The sequence below is a fragment of the Lissotriton vulgaris genome, chromosome 4_1 (assembly GCF_964263255.1).
Source record: "Lissotriton vulgaris chromosome 4_1, aLisVul1.2, whole genome shotgun sequence".
NCBI lineage: Eukaryota > Metazoa > Chordata > Amphibia > Caudata > Salamandridae > Lissotriton > Lissotriton vulgaris.
In genome coordinates, this window is record NC_141691.1 from 569150254 (window position 1) to 569171972 (window position 21719).

The window sequence follows — 21719 nt, forward strand, 5'->3', positions numbered from 1 at the left end:
CACAAGTTACTTACCTTTGGTAACAATATATCTGTAAGAAACATTAGTAGTGAGATTCCTTACCTTAGAATTACCCCCAGGTGTCAGACCGGATACGGAAAGTTTTTTGTCAACAGTAACCTCTGCTCGTCGGTAGGAGTCGTCGTGCGGCTCCGCGTGCGTCGTTGGCGCCGTGATGACGTCGTTGGAGCTACTGAGACGCGCCCTTGCGTGCAGACGTCAGTTCTGTACATGACTTTCCGCGCCAGGAACGCAGAGCCATGCAAGAAACTGACCACTGGTGCCATGAAACTAGGGTCCTGAGAAGGATATCCTTAACCCTAGAAATCAGTTCGCAGAACGGGGAGGATGGGTGGGGTGGTAAGGAATCTATCACTACTAATGTTTCTTACAGATATATCGTTACCGAAGGTAAGTAACTTGTGCATCTGAAAGAAACACGCAGTGATAGATTCCTCACCTTAGAATAGATACCCCAGCAATACCAACCCCGGTGGTGGGTCTGCGAACCAAGATCACACCAGAAAGTCCTGGAGAACAGAACGGCCAAAGAAGAGTCTCTCCGGACTTGGCTGTCCAGGCAGTAGTGCTTGGTAAACGTGTGCAGCGAGGCCCACGTAGCTGCCTGACAAATGTCATGCAAGGGAACTTCCCGTCCCAGAGCAGTAGTGGCTGCAGTCGCCCGGGCAGAGTTGGCGCGCAATCCCACAGGAGACTCCTTTTTAGCCAAGGAGTAACAAGCCTTTATGCACAGAACGACCCACCGAGAGATGGTCCGCTTGTGCACAGCCCGACCTTTCTTGGTGCCCACGTAGCCAACAAAGAGCTGGTCATCCACCTGGAACTGTTGTGTGCGGTCCAGATGGAAAGAAAGCACATGTTTTGGGCCCAGATGATGAATCTTCTCTTCCTCTTTTGAGGGATGCGGAGGCGGAAAGAAGGTGGGCAAAGTGATGGTCTGTCCGATGTGTAAGGCAGGGACAACCTTTGGCAGAAGAGAAGGACGAGTCCTTAGAACAACTTTGTCCGGATGGACAGAGAGAAAAGGAGGCTTAGAAGAGAGCCTGGCGGAGGTGATGGCAACCAGGAAAGCAGTCTTTAGAGTAAGGAGACGAAGAGGACAATTGTGAAGTGGCTCAAAGGGAGCACACATCAGAAAGGTAAGAACAAGATTCAAGTTCCACTGAGGCATCACAAAAGGAACAGGAGGAAACATGTGAGTGATGCCTTTCAAGAACCTATTCGCAACGGGGGACTTGAAAAGGGAAGGCTGATCTGGAAACCTTAGAAAGGCGGAAATGGCAGAGAGATAGCCTTTGATAGTGACCAGAGCAGAGCCCTGCTGGGCCAAAGAGAGAAGAAAAAGAAGAACCTCTGAAAGAGGGGCGGAAAGGGGATCTACAGCCTTTGCTGTGCACCATGCCACAAACTTAATCCACCTGCAGGCGTATACCGTCTTAGTGGAGGGACTGCCAAGATAACATTACAGATTTCAGGAGGCAAGTCAAAAGACGTCCACTACCGCCAGTCAATCTCCACACAAGGAGGTGGAGAGTTGACAGGTTCGGGTGGAGGACCGTTTCCTGCTACAGTGACAGAAGATCCTCCCAAAGAGGCAGACGGATCGGATGATCGATGCTCATGCTGAGTAGCTCGGGATACCATACTCTTCGAGCCCAGTCAGGAGCCACAAGGATGACTTGGGCCCGGTCGCGCCTGATCTTCTTCAGCACTCTGGGCAGAAGTGGTATAGGCGGAAAGGGGTACAACAGACCGCAACTCCACTTGCGATGAAAAGCGTTGCTGAGCGAGTGCCCCCTTGGAAATTCCAACACGCAGAAGTGATGACATTGCACGTTCTCTTCGGTGGAGAATAGCTCTAACCAAGGCTCTCCCCACTGTCGAAAGAGACCTTGCACCACATCCAAGTTCAGTTGCCATTCGTGATCCATCATGCACCTTCGGCTGAGCTCGTCCGCCCTGGATTTCAGAGAACCTGCCAGATGTTGAACCACCAGGGTCACGCCCTGATGGGCCAGCCACTGCCAGAGGCGCAGAGCCTCTTGGCAAAGGGTCCCCGAACCCACCCAGCCCTGTTTGTTGCAATACCACATGGCGGTGGTGTTGTCGGTGAACACCTGCACTACACTCCCCCGGACAGAGAGGAATGCCTTCAGTGCTAGACGAATCGCCCACAGCTCCAGAAGGTTGATATGGAGCTGGGACTCCGCCGGAGACCAGAGGCCTCTGATCTCCGCCTCTCCCATGTGCCCTCCCCAGCCCTGGAGGGACGTGTCCGTCACAACTACGTGCTCCGGCTGGGAAAGGGAGAGGGATCTGCCGCTGACCCAATCGCGGTCCGTGAGCCACCACTGCAGTTGTCTCGCAGTGCCCTCTGAGATCATGACATGGTCGGACAGGATGCCCTGATGCTGGCCCCACTGAAACTTCAGGTCCCACTGCAGAGCCCGCATCAGCCACCTGGCGTGATGCACCAGAAGGATGCAGGAGGCCATCAGACCCAGAAGCCGCAGTGTCAACCTGACCGAGACCCAGGATAAAGGCTGAAAGAGTGGAATCAGAGCCTGAATATCCCGGACCCGCTGTTCGGGAGGATAAACCCGAAACTGCGCCGAGTCAAGGACCGCTCCACTGAAGAGGAGCTTCTGAGAGGGGCACATGTGTACCTTCGGCACGTTGATGGAAAACCCCAGCTGGTGCAGGAGGTCCGCCGTTGTCCGATGACTGTCTGGGGCGAGCCCGTCTTCAACAACCATTCGTCAAGGTAGGGAAAGACTGAAACCCCTAACCTGCGCAGATGAGCTGCGACCACCGCCATCACTTTCGTGAACACCTGTGGGGCGCTGGTAAGGCCGAAGGGGAGCACGGTAAACCGAAAGTGCTCAGGGCCTACCGTGAACCGCAGGTAGCGCCGGTGGGCCGGCAGGAGGGGGATGTGGAAATAAGCGTCCTGCAAGTCCAAAGCTACCATCCAGTCTCCTGGGTCCAGGGCAGCTAAGATCTGAGCCAATGTCAGCATTTTGAACTTCTCCTTCCGGAGGAAGCAGTTGACGTTCCGTAGGTCCAAGATAGGGCGCAGGCCCTCTTTGCCCTTCTTGGGTACCAGAAAGTAGTGGGAGAAATAACCACACCCTACTTCTGGCCTAGGAACGCGCTCGATGCCCCCCTTGGCCAAGAGGGCCATAACTTCCTCTTGCAGAAGTTGCAAATGATTCCCCGACAAAAGGAGGTACTGCGTGTAGGAGAGTAGGGTCTGCAATCCTATGATCACCCAGATTTTTTGCTTTTGTTTCACTGGTTTACGACTTTCTCTGGCTGTGGGCCTGCCAATCAGACCCACAGCCTGGCTGTTCTCTCTCTAAATTACAACATGTACCCTAGGTGCATTTACCAATTGGTACTGGGCCACCTTATCAGACCCTGTAACTCAGGGCATAGGTGTACCCAGGGCCTAAAGCATGTATTATGCCACCCCTGGCTGGCCTCCTAAATTTGACACAACTGGCTGCATGACAGCTGGGGCAAAGTCGTGTAATCACCCTTTGCTGTAGATATAGTATACCTATATCTAACCCTAAAAATGGACACACAGATTCCTATCAGTCACTCCTATGGCAGGCCTTAACAATCCTGAAGGCAGAGTGCTTGGAATCGTGTGAGATGGTGCTCTGGCATGAGCTGAGCCTGTCTGCAGCTTGCGGAACCAAGTCCTAATAGCTGTTCCATGATATCGCATACCATATACTCTTAAGTGCATTATAATCCTCGCGGTTAAATGCTATCTTTGGTATTGCTTTATCAAAACATGTCGAGTAAGGTGTCATACGAATTGGAATACTAACCCCTCGCCAATTCTGGCGACGGGGTTAGCATTCCACCCTTCTAGAGGGACACGACATGTATGTAACTGTGAACCCCGGTTACAGTTAAACGAAGCCTCAGCTCCACAAAATGGATGCTGCCACCACAGACACGAGTCTGACCTCCTGCTGCTGGGAGTCCTTCCAGCGAGGAGAGCTTGGACAAAGGGTTTCCTGTCCGGGGCGGTGCTAGCACCATCCCAGACAGGGTTTTGTGTATCCTGGGTAGGCAGGGCTTTACAGGAAGGTGACTGCTGAGTGGCACCCCGGTGCTCACTACGCATAGGCCGGTCAGAACCAGTTCCAGGGGCACACCAGCCCCTGGCCTGGGGGAAGTCTGGCATGGGAGAGGGGTGTAACCACCCCCCTCCTAGTCCCACCCATAGGCAGGACCTAGTCACCGGGTCAGCCCCTTTTCTTAGTATAAAGATAGGAGTGGGCCCCCTGTTCAAATTAGATCATCTTTGGAATCAAGACACGACTTTCTACAAAAGGACTTCAAGATCTCTTCCTCAAGATTCTCCCTTGTGACTAAGGAGTAGTCACCCTGCATCCGCAGGCACCATCTTAAGAACACTGCGGTCTGCTGCAAGTCCTTCCTCAGGAATCCGACGACACAGCTCGACGAGACCCGGCTTCCCTGGCACCTCTGACCTCTACTCACCTCTACAGCCAAGCTGAGAACCGTGAGTGCGACGAGACCTCGAGGGACCGACGATCGCCAAGACTGCACGACTTCTTTACAGCAAGCCCTGGTGAGTGCTTTGGGGTCCGAGAAGCCCCGACCCTGAGCAGCTCCAGCACCGAAGATCAGCCTCCCAGCATCTCCACGATCTGCGTGGGGCCCTTCTGCTTTTTGCTGCTCACCGCGTTGTTTGGCTAATAGCCGGCTGGCTTGTGGCCTTCTTAACGACGCCCGACGACATCACTGCTGCTGGTCTGGTTGCTCCAGACTGGCCCTTGCTTCCTTCCACAAGAGAAGCACCCCGGACCCTCCTGGTCCACTCCAGACGCCATTTTAGGTCCACCGCGTGGGCTTGAATTTGCCAAGGCTTTGTTGCCCAATCCAGGGTCCAGCGACGCCGACAGCTTCATCCATCGTGGGACAGCTCGCTCCTCCATCCTGGTCGCCGACAACGCCTCCTGGTCCGTGAGATCTGCAGAGCACAGCGTCACCCACTCACCTAGTCGAGGTGACTACCATCCGGTGCCCTCCTGGTGCCACCTGACTACAGGCTAGTAGTCACGAACTTGGTCCCCTCTGCTTTCAGGTGTCATCTGTCTTCAAGATCCAGGCTTGGATCACTTCGAACTCTCTTCACTGGTCGCCTGCCAGCATCTTTCTTCCAGGCTCCTGGTCCGTCTACGAGGATTCCCGACGTCTTTTGAGACATATGCAGCTGCAACCCCTGGGCTAGGTAACATCGGCATTTCGGTGCCCCAGCATAGCCTCACTATCCAAGGGTCAGAATCCACTTTCGTTTTCCTCCTACCAGGTCGGGTTCGCTTGAGAACACTAACTTTGCATTTACTAGCTACCATAGACTTTGTCCCGCATCCCGCGTGAGAGTGCACACTCTGCACCCGAGTCCCCTGGGTCTCCTAGAAGTAATCTAACGATTCTATAGTCAAGTCCTAGCGATTCCAAAGCCTATTAATACTGTACTTACCTGCTAGTAATTTCGCATTCCAGTTTCAGAGTATATGGTTTTCCTCCGGACATTGTGGCAGCACGTCCGCGACCGTGTCCCACAGAGTGTGGGTGTAGCCGCCCAAGAGGCATGCGGTATTGACTGACCACAATCTCAAACTCAGGGACGAGAACACCTTCTTACCGAATTGTTCATACCTCTTGGATTCCCGATCGGGCGGAGCTGTCGGGAATGCGGTCTGGGAAGAAGAGGCCTGGATAACCAGGTTCTCGGGGGTGGGGTGGGTGGACAAGAAGCAAGGGTCGCCCGGAGCCGGGCGGTAGTGTCTGGCCACGTTCCTATCCACAGGCTGACCTGTAGCGGGCCTGGACCAAGTGCCCAAAAGAACGTCACACAAGTCCTCATTAAACGAAAGGCAGAGGCTCAGCCGAGCTTGCCCGCGGTTTGAGGATCTCAGTGAGGAGGTTAGTCCTCACGGCTGCGACGGGGAGCTCCAGGCTCAAGGCCATGGCCGCCTGCGTCAACACTACACTGTAGGCAGCCCCCTCCTCCGTAGCCACGGTTGGATGGGAGACAAAACCAGTGTCTGGCGAAGTGTCCAGTCCACTGGCATCCCCAAGCTCACATGTCCAGTCCTGCTGAGACTGGAACTCATGTGCCAGAGGGTCCACAGACCCCTCCCAATCCCCCTTGTCACCCATCACCTGAAATTCAGGTTCAAAGGATGGGGCCGGTTCGTGGAAATAAAAATCTCCAAACGAAGTCGAGAGCGGCGCCGGAACCGAATCGAGGGTAGGATTGGGGATGGCGTCGCCCCTGGCGGCGCCGGGGGTGACACCCTAGGGGCCGGCGTCGGTGAGGTCGACTGGCGACGAACCGGATCCGGAAGCAGATCCAGTGCCAAAGCACCCGACCCGCTAGGCCCCCCAGCCGGGACCGTCAGGCCCGAAGGCGCAGCGGAACCCGGCGGAAGACGGAGGGACCTCATGGCCATGAGGTACCGCTCGACCTCCTCAGGCGTTGCATCGTGCCCAGAGACCAGAAGGTGTGGGGCAGGATGCGGCGCCCGTGACTCCATCGGAGCCACGTGGGTGGTGTCACCGGAGCCCCCGGCCGCTTCGCCCGAGCTTCGGGGTGGGTCGGAAGAGCGATGACGCCTTTCCGACCTCATGACTCTTACCTGAGGATCTTGATCCCGAAAACCGATGCAGACTCTCGGAGCTCCGACCCCACGACCGGTCCCTCGACCTCCTGTGGGACCGGGACCTTGAACGGCACGGGGCCGACTGCCAGATCTCAAGTCGCTTGCAGGAAAGCTCCCGTCTAGCCTTAGACGTCAGGGCCCAGCAGTCGGAGCAGGTAGGGTCGTCGTGGTCGAGGCCTAAACACTGTAGACACCGGAGATGGGGGTCGGTAACAGACATCATTCGGTTACAGTTGGAGCAGGGTTTGAACCTGGGCATCCCTACCGGCACCGTAAGAGTCGAACCGACTCGAGAAAAAACAGATCAAAAAGATCAAAAAGTTTAGTCAAAAAGTGACTAAGGGGTAGATCTGCGCTAGCTGGTGCAGAAAAAAGAAGAACTGACGTCAGCGCGCGAGGGCGGAGTCTAAGTACTCCAGTGACGTCATTCCGGCGCTAACGACGCCGACGACGGACGCGGAGCCGCGGACGATGCCTAGCGACGCGCAGGGGTATTGCTACGCAAAAGTTTCCGGATCCAGTCGGACGCCTGGGGATATTCTAAGGTAAGGAATCTATCACTAACGTGTCTATTTCAGATACTACTATTGTTCACACGTGCATTTCCCTGGTAATGTAGAAGGTCAGCGCCTTCATACTGTTTCTGGTGAAAAGCATCCCCTCCCCTCCGACACACATCCCCGACGGGCCGCAGACGCCGAGATCTCAGCGCTAGCACCAGGAAAGCCGCTCACCCAGGCGTGAGGTCAGGGGCCTCCATGAAAGATTAGCGTTCACTCCCCGCTGTATTTTTGGAATATCCCGATACTTTGTAGTGCTTTGTCTGGTCCCAAAACACTTGATCACTGGGTGAAAATCAGGGGCGTACTTTCTGGCGGGGCGGGGGCTGCTTTCATCTCACTTTGAAACCCCCCTCAGTTGTCAATCGTGTGTCCCGCCAGCAGGCACACCACAGCCCCCCTCTGCGCGCTCAGCCTCGCACCCTCTGACATTCCGGCGGTGCCTGTGCGGGTGCTCGCTTCTCTTCAGGGTAGAGGCGGGGGCTGGGCGCCCTTGCTCCCCGGGGGGCAGCAGCAGCATAGCACGCGATGGCTCGGTGGGGGAGATCGGGGGTGCGGGGCTGGTCCGCAGGGGCGGCTCAGACAGCGCAGGGGTCAAAGCCAGGATGGGCTTGAGCTGTGGCTCGGCGGCTGGAGAGTCTCCGGACACAGTCTCCGGTGGCAGTGGGGCGCCAGGGGCAGCTACCTGCAAAGGGAGACGCACAAGGGCAAAAGAGACAATCAAGCACACCAGGCCCAAAGGACATTCTGTAGGAGGTGTGACAGAGCGGGGAGCCGTGGACCAGAGTGGTCATGCAGAAGTAGCACTGACTAGATTGGAGCGCCTGCCGCAACTCCGGTAAGCTTAAATAAGCAGCTGAAAGCCCTGCGAAAGTCTCTGCGGTGTGCGGAGTGAGGGAGCGGCAGGAGAGCCTAGAAGTGAGAAATGCGAGGGACTGCACAATAAGAGAGCGGCCTGAGGTGAGCTGGAGTGGGGGCTGAGATGGCTACGGATGAGGAGACCAGCAGGCCAGTGTTTTGCTTTGCAGGGCCCCTCCAAGCAGCCCTTCCTAGCGCCTTCTGCGTGAGGGGAGGGAGGCAGGCCGGCCAGCCCCAAGGAGTGACACTGGACACCCGTGAGATGGCGGGAGGCGAGGAGAGGGAAAACAACTCTGTGCGCAGCTCTCCTGGGCATCGAAGAGCAAAGTTCAGACCAGGCCCGCCTCGGGCCCTGAGAGGGGGGGGGGTGGGTGAGAGCAGGAAGGGGCTAGTCAGAGGGCGAGAGAAAAGGGATACAAGAGAAGTTTGGTGCCGCGCTGACGTAGACTTTTCTCTTCCCCGACTTCTTTCTACTGTAAAAGGTTTCTAACCTTTATGGGGCAGGCCCCATAAACATAACAAATCTTTTACAGCAGAAGGAAATCAAGCAACCCAGTCTGAAAGGGACGGGGCTAAAAGAGAAAAGTACGTCACCGGTACCTCTTTTCCAATGGCTGGCCACTGGAAAAGAGGGGCGGGGCTTAACCTCGCTAGTGAAAAGTACTTTAAAGTACTTTAAAGTCATTAAATCTCGCCAGCTCGACTGCGCATGTCTGTGCAGCCATCGCAGGCCGAGACCTAAAAAGAAACAAATCACTGCGGTTTGCGGTCTTTATTCCCTGTACCGCAATACTCTAAAATAAAGTATTATCTTCTGATATCAACGGGTCTCACAAACTCTTTGAAACTTTCAAAACAGTCAGTGATGGTATTTCAGGATTTGCAAACAGAAAACAAAAATCCATATCCTATAGACAGTAGAGTTCCACCTTCCGAATAGGCACTATTTTGAAATTCACTTAAGACACGGCAGAATACTGTGGATATGTGTGAAGAAGACTGTCTGGAGACAAAAACAACCAGCCGGAACCTGCTACAGCCAGCACCGAGAGAGCGCCATTGTCAGAAGAAGAGGAAGAATTTTTTTGCAGACTTGTTGTGAGGTACAACAAGGCCCGCACACAAGTCTCAATTTTAATTACACGTTTAAACTTGACATCTTTTTCTAACGCTGACTTTTTACATGAGTTGCACTTACACAATAGCAGAACATTTCTTAGTACGCATTTTATCATGTTAACTGTTCACTCTGTCCAAGGCTAGGAATATTGAGCGTGCTGCCCTTACATTTGGTTGTCCAATTGGAGGCAGCTCTGGATCTCAAGACAAATAAATCACATCAGCGCTGGACCTTTGACACAGTGTGATTGAACAGTGCTATTGTATAAACCGCCTTTGAGCCAAATTCTGCAGCAGAGCACTTCGGCTTGGATTTTCCTGGAATGCTGAGCACTGCGACTGAGATGCAGCCCTGTTTGACTCTAACCTTAATCCTACAAAGGGTGATAGCCTCGTCTACACCAGATCGCCTTCCTGATACATCGTACACAAGTATGGGGTGTTTTTTTTTTTGTTTTTTTTTTTGAAAACCTTTATTTACAAGTGCACAATACACAGCGTCTGCCTACAACCCCAACGGGCCGGCCGCTATGACAAAAAACTTGTTGAGCAAAAAATGTTATATCAGGCAGAACGTTGCTGGAGCAATCTATCACATCAACATTATCGGCAAGAGCGTAGTATCATACAAATCAGGATAAGAGAGGTTTAATTTTATGTTTTTGTTGAACTGAACACAAACAAACAAACACATGGTATCATGGTGGCAAGGGTTGCTGGAGGTGGGAGGAGGGGAATGGATGTAGGAGAAAAAGCGAGTGTAGGGGGGGGGTGGCGCGCATAAGGGAGCAGAGCATTTGGTGAGTGGAGGAGAGGAACGGAAATCACGGAGAGGAGGGGAGAGGGACTTCGTAGTCAAGTGGAGGAAAACAGATGTCTCCACGATAAGTGTTCCAGGGAGTCCAAACTCTGGACCACTTCCCAGGGCGCCCCCGGGCCTCATATACCGTCTTCTCTCGAAACATGGACCAGTCCATGTTTTCTTTCCAGGCACTGAGCACTGGCGGCCTAGGGGAGCCCCAGAGCTGTGCGATATCCCTCTTAGCGATCATATTGCCCAGGGTGACCCAAAGCGTCTGGGCAGCAGTGCAGTCAGACGGTTCCCACACATTCAACAGACAACGACGCGCCTCAGGAAGCAAGGGGACCCCCGTGACACGACTCATAACTTCATGCACCCTCGACCAATACGCTACAATCACTGGACATTCCCACAGAACATGAAGAAAAGTACCATCCATCCCACACCCACGCCTGCAGCGTCCGTCAGCAATCAGACCCATTCGCACCAGACGCACTCCAGTAAGATACACGCGATGGAGGATTTTCAATTGGACAAAGCGAAGTCGTGCCGGAATAGCCACCTCCTTAGGGGAGGACACGGCGGACTGCCAGTCCTCGTCGTCCAATTCAAGTCCGTCAGCAGTCCAGGAAGCCCGGAGCTTCTCGAGCTGGTCAGCTCTGTTATGGATGAGCTTTTTATAAATTAAGGAGATGGTACTGTCTGGGACATGGCCATCTAGAACTCGATCCTCCAAAGGGGAGGACTGCGGAACATCAGTACCGGAGGGGAAGACAGAAGACAAGGCATGTCTGACCTGCATATAACGGAAGTACTCCTTATCGTCGAGCCGGTACTCCAGCTTTAGTGATTCAAAGGACTTAACCGCGCCACGTGTCCAAAGGTCCCCCACAGTACTAATCCCAATCATGTCCCATTTCTCAAACCCCTTCGTCTTCCACAGGCTGCCCAGTCGCTCCGAGTCGTATAGTGGCGTCATACGTGTCAGTCTACCACCCCAGCCCGTGGCCACCGTAGCATCTCGCCATGCCCGCACTGCACATTTCGTTGGGCCCGTAAGGAGTCGAAAGGGGGCTTTAGAGTATAGCGCCCTATTAAAGTTGCCGCCGGGCAACAACAGCTTATCCAAAGCAAAGGCGGGGGCTGGCTCCGGAGCGTATGTCGCATGGTTGATGGCGCTCAGGTGCGAGGCCCAGTAGTACCGTCTAATATCCGGTAGCGCAATACCCCCATCGTACCAGGAGAGTGTGAGCTTCGATAAGGCAATTCGGGCACGGCCATCCCAGATAAGTTGCCGCTGTAAACTTTCGACTTCATGGAAATAGCGGGCTGGAACGGGGTCGAAGAAATTTTGCAGGGCATAGAGGAAGCGGGGAAGCGACATCATCTTAAAGAGCGCCGCCCGGCCCAATGGGGATAAGGGCAGTTCGCGCCATCGCCGAACATCCTGCTTCAGCCTGCGGAGCGGAGCATACAAGTTCCGCTCATAGCGGACCGAAGAGATCATGGATACATGGACCCCCAGATACTTAAAACCGTCAGTCGCTACCAGGATGGGAAATCTACGGGGGAGAGGCGGTAGAGTACCAGCTATGGCGTAGACACAGGACTTGGTCCAGTTAATGACCAGCCCCGAGTTCTTACCGAAGGACGTAAGGACGTCGAAGAGGACATTGAGTGACTTCTGAGGGGAAGTAAGGTAAAGGAGGATGTCGTCCGCATACAAGGAAACACGATCCTCGAGGTCAGGGGACCATCGGATCCCTTTGATCGAGGGTTCCCACCGGAGCCACGCGGCTAGAGGTTCGAGTGCCAAAGCAAACAAAAGCGGAGAAAGGGGACATCCTTGACGTGTGCCACGGCCCAAAGGAAATGGGTCTGAGCACCTCCCGTTCACAGCGACCTGAGCTAGCGGCTGTTCATAGAGAAGCTTGACCCATGCGATGAAGGTGGGGCCAAAGCCAAATTTGGCGAGGACTGCCCATAGATAAGGCCATTCAATGGTGTCAAATGCCATCGTGGCGTCAAGGGAGGCGATCACTGCTGGCTCGGCGAGAGTAGAAGCTCTCGCGAGGACACTGTGGAGCCTACGTAAATTAAGAGCAGTGTTCCTGTGAGGGATGAACCCGGATTGATCCGGATGGATCAAGTCGCAGATAACAGCAAGCATCCGATTGGCCAGCACCTTAGCAAGGATTTTGGGTTCCGCATTAAGGAGGGAGATGGGGCGGTACGAGGCACAGCGGTCACGAGGTTTGCCATCCTTATAAATGACCACTATGGTAGCAAGGCGCTGCTCAAGGGGGAGGCATCCGGTCTCAACCGCCTCAAGAAACATGTGACGCAGATGAGCGGCCATCTTGTCAGGGCAAAGTTTGTAGAGTTCAATGGGGAGTCCGTTAGGGCCCATTGCCTTACCCGAGCGAAGGGAACGGATTGCGAGGGCAATCTCGTCGACAGTAAAGGGGGCCTCCAAAGCGAGGCAGTCCTCATCAGACACGGTAGGCAGAGCAATGTCACGCAGGAGGAATCTGGAGTCGGCCTCATCTCGATCACTAACAGGCGTATAAACCATACGAAAGTGGTCAACAAAACACTCAACAACCTCACCCGGATCCGAGACAGTAACACCAGAATCACGAACAATGGAGGGAACAACACGACTCGCACGCTCAGTCCTATCCAGCCATGCAAGAAGCTTGCTAGCCTTGTCACCCACATCGTACAGTCGACCAAGTTGATTAGACCGCATCAATTTAGCAGCATCCGTGACACAGGCCTTATAGTCTGCTTGTTTCAGTTCCAATTCATGCAACAGTGCAGGCGTGTCATTCCCACCCAACTCACTTTCAAGCGCAGTGATTTCAGTTTCAAGAGCCACAACAGCCTCCCTCTTCACCCTACGCTCAGTAGCAATGAGTGACAGGGCGGAACCCCGAATAACCGTCTTGAAGGCCTCCCAGAGAACAGTGGGGGAAGTGACAGAGCCCAGGTTCTCAGAAAAATAGCAATCTATTGCTTTAATCAATTCCGAGCGGAGCCGGGGGTTTTTAAAATGCCAGGGGGGAATCGGGGGGACTCTGTTACCATGCCGACCACCCACAGAAATCGTGATCAACAGGGGGGAGTGGTCCGAGATACCCCGGGGAAGGTGCCGAATCTCACGAACAGTGGACAAAGTGGAGGCTAACATAAAAAAATAGTCAATACGGGAGAGGCTGCCGTGCGCGCCAGAATGAAAGGTGTATTGTTGGAGCGTGGGATGTAGTGAGCGCCAGACATCTACTAAGCCAAAAGTGTCAGCCATTTCACTGAGCCACATCTGGGACTGTGGTAATACTCTAGGGGGTAGTCGGTCGCAGTCGCCGGACATGACAGAATTGAAGTCCCCGCCCAGGACCAACAGGCCGTCTGGCAGCCCAAGAAGAGTCCTACCTAAATCAGCATAAGTGGTAGCCTGCAGTCCCGGGGGGATATAGACAACAACAAACACGACCTGTTTACCCTCCCACCTCCCCGAAACAGCAGCATACCGCCCACGCTCATCAAGGATAACATCATCAATAGCAAGAGCAAGGGAAGACTTTACCATAATACCCACACCCCGGGAACCCGAAGTGAAACCCGCATGTGCAACCAGTCGATAACCCCGGCGATCTAATGCCTTGCAAGCGTTACCAATCAAGTGGGTCTCTTGAAGGAACACAACATCAGGGGCGTGGCGCCTCAAAAATTGCAGTACAATGCCCCGCTTAATTCTATCCCCCAGACCATTCACGTTCCAGGAAAGAATCCGCAGTTCACCCCCCCCCCATTATGGCAGAAACATTCCACACCCACCCCCCAGCAGGACCCACTATGAACAATCATTGCAAGATATGAAATACCATGAAACAGAGAACAGAACAAATGAAACGAAACACAAACCAGTCCCCAAACACCGACCCCAGAACCCAAACCCGTTACAACACCCCCCTCCCTGCACCCCTGCTGACTAAAAAGCCACCCCCAACTGCAGTGTGCCTGTCGCCCCATACTTCTACACATAGAACCCCCCGAGGAGGAAGGGAGAAATCACCCGTTACCGCACCGCCACGGGCAGAGTCATCAGAGAATAAGTCAATATGTACAGTACGTTGCATAGTCTCAATCGGAACCTCCAGGGCATCTGTTACTCCTGGGCCTCTGCACCACCCTCCGCGCCACCAGGGCCTCCGCTCCCAAAGTCATCTGCCGGCAACGAGTCCAACCAGTCGGCAGCACGTTCAGGTTGATCAAAGAAATAGGCACGTTCCCGATATTCAATCCGGAGCCGGGCCGGAAACAGCATGGCGTATTTCAGTCCCCGGTCCCTTAGGCGACGCTTCACTCCGAGGAAACCAGATCTTTGCCGCTGCACTTGAGGAGTGAAGTCGGGATATATGGAGATAGAGTTATTGTCATACTTCAGGGGACCATGCTTACGGGCGGCCTGGAGGATAGCATCCCTGTCCCGGTAATGAAAAAGCTTGGCAATGATAGGCCTCGGCGGATTCCCCAGCTTCGATTGACCTCCGGGGAAACGATAGGCGCGCTCAACGGCAAAGAACTTACTAAGCCCTGCCGGGGCCAGGTGGGCGACTATCAGTTCCTCGACCAGCAGATCGGTCGCTACCGAACCATCGCCTTCCGGAACTCCGACCAGGCGTATGTTGTTCCGCCTGGCCCTGTTATCATAGTCCTCCATCCGCTTGAGCAGCAAGTCGTGCGATGCACGCAGATTGCCAATTTCGGACTGCGCCTCAGCCATGTCGGTCACCAGGCTCGACGTTTTAAGATCCAGTGCCTTCACCCGCTCATTCGTTTTGGCCAGGTCGGCTCGGATCAGAGTCACATCCACCGCCACCGTGTCAATTTTGGTCACCACGGCATCAAACTGTTGGCCCATGTCGGCCTTAAGTCCAGTGATGGCAGCCATTAGGTCTTGGAGCGATACTTCCGACGTGGACAATGTGTCCGTTTGAAGTCCTTCAGCACCCATGCATACGGTCCCGGGGGAGCCTCTCGGCTGGGTATAGCGTTCGATCATGTTCGTTTGGATCGATCCCCCCCGGGTCGCAGCTTTCCGGCGTCTTTCGGCCTCCACTTTCGTCGCCATCTCGCCTCCAGAGTTGGGCGGCTAGCCAAAGGAGGTGATGAACAGGTAGAAAAGTCTCGAAACTCCGATGCGCCAATGAAGCAGAGGTGTAGCGGCCTCCTTGCCAGTCCAACGGAGGATCGTTCAGATCGAGAGGGCAGCAGGCGAGGCAGAGTAGGAGGAGACAGGAACAAAGGGAAGGAAACCGAAAGTGAAAGCAATACACCTCCGGCGGGCCAGATGCCAGGCAGCCGTTGTTGTTCAATTACATGTCGGCCACCGTGGGCAGCCGAGTCCCCGGTCGCGCCAGCGGGCAGGCCAGAAAGTTCCAAGTTGCAGAAAAATGGTCCCCAAGGTCCGATTTCGACCGGAAAAGGATCAGTAGCATCAGCGATGATAGTGCTGCAAAAGCCCGTCAAGATGACCAGGATAGGTGAAGGATAGATAAAGGAGGACGGCGCGGGTCTCGGGAGCTCTCTGCTCACGCGACCATCTTGGATGCCCGCGTAGCTCCTCCTCAAGTATGGGGTGTTGGGTTGTCCCAAGAGATCTGGCACAGGGTACTCCTACTCACTAGTGTAGGAAGAATTAGATAGGAGTGAAAGTATAAATGTAATTATATATCACACAACAATGTTATAATGGTGAACCATTTAGCTTTTTCACCATTCTTGTAATGCTGGTTGTAATGCTATCTTCATTCTACTAACAATTGCAGCACACGCTTTTTACACAAGAATACAATTGTTTCAATAAATGTTTGAAAAGCCAATCTGTATCTTTCTAGTGTTTCCCTTGGGCATGCCTGAGTAACAAAAGGGTAGATCTGTTTCCACAATTTTCTTGGGGAAATAGAGTGGTCTTGTTCTGAGGGTGCAGATACCATCTGGTAACCTGGTATGGCTTTTGGTAGAGATGGGGATCTGTGAGCTCGCTAGGGATTGGGCCATTATACTATGATGATATTATTATGGTTATTTTGTTCTGATACACAGTCCTATTTAATTCGTAGGTCACATATTTTAAACTGGCCTGAACATCCAGCAAAGAAATCACTGGAATGGACGTTCACATACAACATACTTTGTGCTTGCAGATCCTCCCACAAAAGCTCTCTGGCATGTACTCATCTGACACAGTGGGTATGATTAAGGCTGGAGCACAGACAAGAAGAGGAAGAACTTTAAGAAACCATTAAGTCAGATGTTTCGGCCAAAATAGAAGTAGGGTCTGATCTAAGACTTAAACAATTTTTTATTTATTTTTTCAAACTTTTTTTTTGATTTTTACGTCAGCATGTATGGTGTACAGAAATCCGGTACATTTTTCAATGACTTGCATGTGGTAGCAACATTTCAACAGGTAATGATTGCGTGTCCGTTGCGGCTGGGGGGGAGGGGGTTGCCGCTCTGTTTATGTATGGTATATTAGAGCCATGTTTGTATGTGAGGGCGAAAGGGCCACTGGGACACCCAGTCCCTCAAGATAGTTATTAGACCATGCTCGTCTGTAAGTGGTAATGTGAAGGGGTAATCCATATTCATAACCTAACAGGGACCGTAACTTGGGAAGATGTGGGGGGAGTAGGGGGGGGCATAGCTCTGCTATTGTTCGTTATCTACAGGCAGTGGGTCCTGTCACTGCTGTTGGAGTGGTCTACTGTAGGTGATCGGGGGTGGGCCAGTGCGGGGGGGTACATGTGTGTCAATGTGTGTTATGTCTTTGTTCCCCCTGGGTGGCCTGCGGGGTCTCCGTGTGTAGCTTGTGTTTGTGTAAAGTTATGGAGGATCATCGCCCATTCCATTGATATGGGGGTTCCGTCGTATACCGCATGCTTTTCCTGCTTGATTATATCTTCTTCGGCTGCTCCACATTTCTTGACTGCTCCCTACCACGCGACTATCGGGGGGCCCCCTGGTGATCGCCAGTGCATAGCTATGCTGCACTTAGCGAGGAGTATGGATAGAGTTGCAAATTTGGTCTCTACCTTTTTTTGTTTATTTCGTCTGAAGATGCAGAGCGCACATGCTTCCCATGTATGAAGTTCTGCCAGGCCCGGGACCTCTTGTATTGTATTGTGCACTGTGGTCCAGAAATCTCGAAGTGTGGGGCATGTCCAGAACATGTGGAGAAAGGGGGCATCAGGAGTGTGGCAGCGGGTGCAGTCAAATTGTGATGTCAGAAAGAAGCGCTTAAGCCGGGCCGGCGTGAGGTACGCGCGGTGTAGGACGTTAAGCTGGACGTTTTTGAATCTTTGGTTGCGGGACACTTTTTTGTGGTGTTCTAGGGCTGTGAGCCACTCTTTGTCATGGAGGGCTTGGTCAAACTCCTCCTCCCAGCGGAGGCGCAGTTACGTCAGTGGTGTGCGTGCGAGTTCCATAGTGGATTTATAGATCAACGTGATATGATGCTCATATGTAGGAGTGTGTGTAGTACTGGGTGCGTCTTGGGTTCTCCCTCTGTGAGGTCCCAAGTCCTTCTGCAGTTATGTTATGTTAGCAGGTACCTATTAAGCGCGCATACACCCTTAGGTTGCATGGCGCTGGATACTGAAGGCTATTGCAGCAGAGTTACTAGACATATGCTTGCTCAAATAGCCATGTCTTCAAAGACTTTCTGAAGCTGAGGAGATCGTTACAGCTTCTGAGTGCTTCTGAGTGCCAGAGGAAGGGAGTTCCAGTATCTGGGGGCCAGGTGGGAGAAGCAGCAGCCTCCCTGACGTTTCAGTCTAAACGACGAGGTGGTGGGCAGAAAGTGGTGGGCTGAACGGAGACTGCGCCGCGGGGTGTATTTGGTGAGCATGCATCTGATGAATCTGGGGCTTTTGCCGTGCAAAGCCTTAAAGGCTAAACAGCCAGTCTTGAAGGATACTCGGTGAGCTATCGGGAGCCAGTTAAGTTGTGCTAAGCAAGGTCTGGTTGACAACCACTTAGGTTGCTTATGAATCAATGTGGCTGCCTGGTTCTGGACCATTTAAAGCCTTTTTTGCAGACCAGCAGGTAGGCCGAGATAGATGGAATTAGAGAAATAGAGCCGTGAGAGTATTAGTGCTATCACCACCTGAATGAAAGCAGAGTGGGTCAGCAAGTGTGCGATTTTCCTTATTTTCCGTAGTTGATGGACACTGGAAGAGATCACAGCGCCCACCTGCCCGCGAAGCGAGATGTCGGCGTTGATGGTAACCCCCAAGCTTTTCACAGAGGGAGAAGGGGTGGGAGGGGGCCCGAGTTCTGGCAGCCAGAATTGCGTGCCCCAGCTATTCTTGCTGTTCCCAGGCAGTACCAGCTCGATCTTGCCTGGGTTGAATTTCAGATGGTTCACGTCCATCCAACGCTGGATGTGAAGCATGGTGGATTGAAACTCACACGGCGTTGGGGGAGCGGAGAGGGAAAATGATTTGGAGATCATCAGCGTAATTGAATACAGTAATGTTTCTATTTTTTTAGAAAATCAGTGGTCTCATGTAGAGATTGAAGAGCAGCGGGGACAGAGAGGAGCCCTGTGGAACCCACCAGGTGGAGGTGAGTTTGGGGGCAGTGAATTTTCCAAGCCTGACTGCCTGAGTGCGGTCGGCGAGGAAGGATTTGATCCATTCCAGTGCGGGGCCTTGCAGGCCAGCTTGCTCGACACGGTTCAGTAAGATGATATGGTCGACCGTGTCGAACGCAGCCGACAAATCCAGGAGCACCAGAGCTTGATGGTCGCCCCTGTCTGCGTTAGCTCTGAGAGTGTCCAGAACTGCCACAATCACCGCCTCCGTAGAATGCGCCGGGCGGAAACAGGCTTGGTTTGGTTCTAGGTAGTCGGAGTATTCGATGACATTAGATACGCAGCTGGCTACGTGGGCCTCCAAGATCTTTGCCAGGAAGGGGAGGAGGGAAATAGGACGGTAGTTAGCAGGGTTACTGGAATCCGACCCTGGCTTTTTTATGAGGGGAACTACCGTGGCATGCTTGAAGACGCTGGGGACCTTGCCTTGGGTCAGTGACTCATTGAGAAATGGAAGCACGCTTTAAGGCAGGACGGTAAATATCTCTTTAGAGACATGCGGGGGACAGCAGTCATCGGGAGAACCCGATTTGACACGGGTCATGAGTGCTGATAGGGTTTTAGTGCATATGGGTTGAAGGGTGTCTAGAATGCTTTGGTTTTTAGAGATGTTTTCCGGTGGTTCCCAGTTGGTAGTATTGGGGAGGCTAGCTTTAACGGCGGAGATTTTAACAAGGAAAAAGTGATTTAAAGAATTACAGAGTGCTTGGGTGGGGATCTGCATCGGCGAGGTTCTAGTGTCGTTACATAAATCATTTACAATTTTGAAGATTTCTTTGGATTTGTTGTGGGCGTTAAGTAATTTTGTGGAGAATTAGGCTGATTTAGTGGTCGAGATAGCTATTTTGTAATCTCTACGGGCAGTGACAAAATGTTCTCCGTCTTCGACTGAGTATTTTAATCTCCATTTCCTCTCAGTTTGGCGCAGCTCGAGTCTTTGTTGTTTAAGGTCAGTGGAGAACCATTTGTGCGCCTCAGAATGGCGGGCAGGAGAGAATTTAACAATAGGGGCGTGAATGTTGCTTGCTGATATTAGCCATTATGTGACTTTTCCCTCCATGGAGTTGACGTCGCGGCAGAAGGTAGGTGCCGAGTTCTCCAGGGTTTTGATAAAGTCTGATTTTTTGTTTAAAGAGTTCCACTTCCTGGTTACACCCCCGCCAAGGGGGTAGATTTTTTGTGAACGCTGGATAAGATGGCGAATTGTATCAAATGATGATGATCTGACCAAATGCACGGCGAGATATGTGGGGTGGAAAGTGAGATGTTATGGGTCCAAATGGGGTCCAAAATATGTCCCTTTTCGTGGGTTGGATTGTGTACATGTTGGACTAAATTTAAATGATAGGATTTTGGATAATTCAACAGCATGTGGTCCCCCGGAGGCGTCGTTGAGCCAATAATTCAGGTCCCCGACCAGGAGCACCTAAGCGTGGTTAATCACTAACGTGGCCATTTGTTCACTTAAGGTCATGGGAAAGGAAGGCATTGACTAGGGGGGTGGTAGATAAGGACTAGCACGAAGGAGCTTGTCTCCGTGTTAAATTGTAGGACCACGTTCTCTGCTTCTGGGAGTGCAAGGGGGGTCAAGGCAGTGAATTTAAAGGTTTTATTAATAATGGCAGCGACTCCTCCTCCCGCCTTCCCTGGTGCCCGGTTTGCCGACAAGATGTAGCAGTCGGACGGGAGAGCTGCTAAGATGTCAGGCAGAGAGTCCTGGGTAAGCCAGGTTCGGCAAGGAGGAGGACATCTGGTTTGTTTGACGTAAGCAGCAGGAGGATGTCTAGTTGATGTTTTGCCAAGGAACGCGTGTTGAGATATGTAAAACGGAGGGTGGTTTGCTTGATATTGGTAGCTACAGGGGGAAGTGAGCTAGGGACGGTGGAGGTACTGCAGTCTATGTGGGGAGTTGAGATGCCATTCGTAATAATTCGGCCGTGGGTGGTAGGGGCTAAGGGAGGGCAAAGTTCCCCTAATGGTCTAAGTGATTTTAGCATTTCAGAGGTGTAACTGGCCCCTCGGCCCGGCGCAGACAGGCTTGCCTTTGACGCGCCGCCAACGCGCCCGCTGCGCGTTCTGGGTATGAGCAGATTTTTATACCGAGTGAGGCAGAGGGGGGCGTGGCCGAGGGAGGTATGGCAGGGGGAAGGTGTGTCTCGCTCTTCCGGTCCACCCTCCACACAAACAGCAATCAGCTGCGGTGGACCGGGCCGGAGGGGGAGGCGTGCGGCTAAGAGGTGAGTTGAGGCAGCTACTAACACAAGTGTCTGCTAGTTTAAAAACAATTCTCAAAATGAACTAAGGATTTTAAAAATGAAAAGGAGCAACACACAACGCAGGGCGCAGCCGGCAGTAACGCGACTCGCAGAGCTTCAGTCGTGCGTCCCTGGGCTGAGTCCCTTTTGTACAGTTCTAGCAGGGGGCGTGTCTCGCTCTACCGGTCCGCCCTCCACACAAACAGCAATCAGCTGCGGTGGACCGGGGCCAGAGCGGGAAGCGTGCGGCAAAGAGATGAGCTGAGGCAGCTACTAACACAAGTGTCTGCTAGTGTAAAAACAAATCTGAAAATTAAATAAGGATTTTAAAAATGAAAAGGAGCAACACACAACGCAGGGCGCAGCCGGCAATAACACGACTCGCAGAGCTTCAGTCTGCCACCAGCTGTCGGTGTAGCAGGAATTGTCCTACCGGGAGTCCGCTCTCTTCGGTCAATGTTGTGAACGATGTCAGCTGACCATCAATGAACAGGGCTTCGATCTCTGTGAGTGCATGCTCTATTCAGATTTGTAGTTCTCCCGAAGTATAGTACCCTTGTCCCTTGGGAAGTCCTACCAGTGGCAGCAGTGGGGAATACATGGGTGTGTTTCTGGACAGGTGGTGAATGCGTAGAATGCAGGATCAGGCTCCTTTAACTAACAGGGAATACGTAGGATTGGGCTTGGTCCCTGGGAGAAGCATCCGGCTTAACTCCGGGATTG

The 21719-nt window shown here is 52.9% G+C and overlaps 1 protein-coding gene across 13 annotated transcripts in view; it reads right to left on the minus strand.

The window, feature by feature from the left end:
* The window catches only part of LRRFIP2 (LRR binding FLII interacting protein 2), a 415348-nt gene that overhangs the window by 267142 nt on the left and 126487 nt on the right, over nucleotides 1-21719 (minus strand). The gene's annotated exons all lie outside the window — the stretch shown is intronic.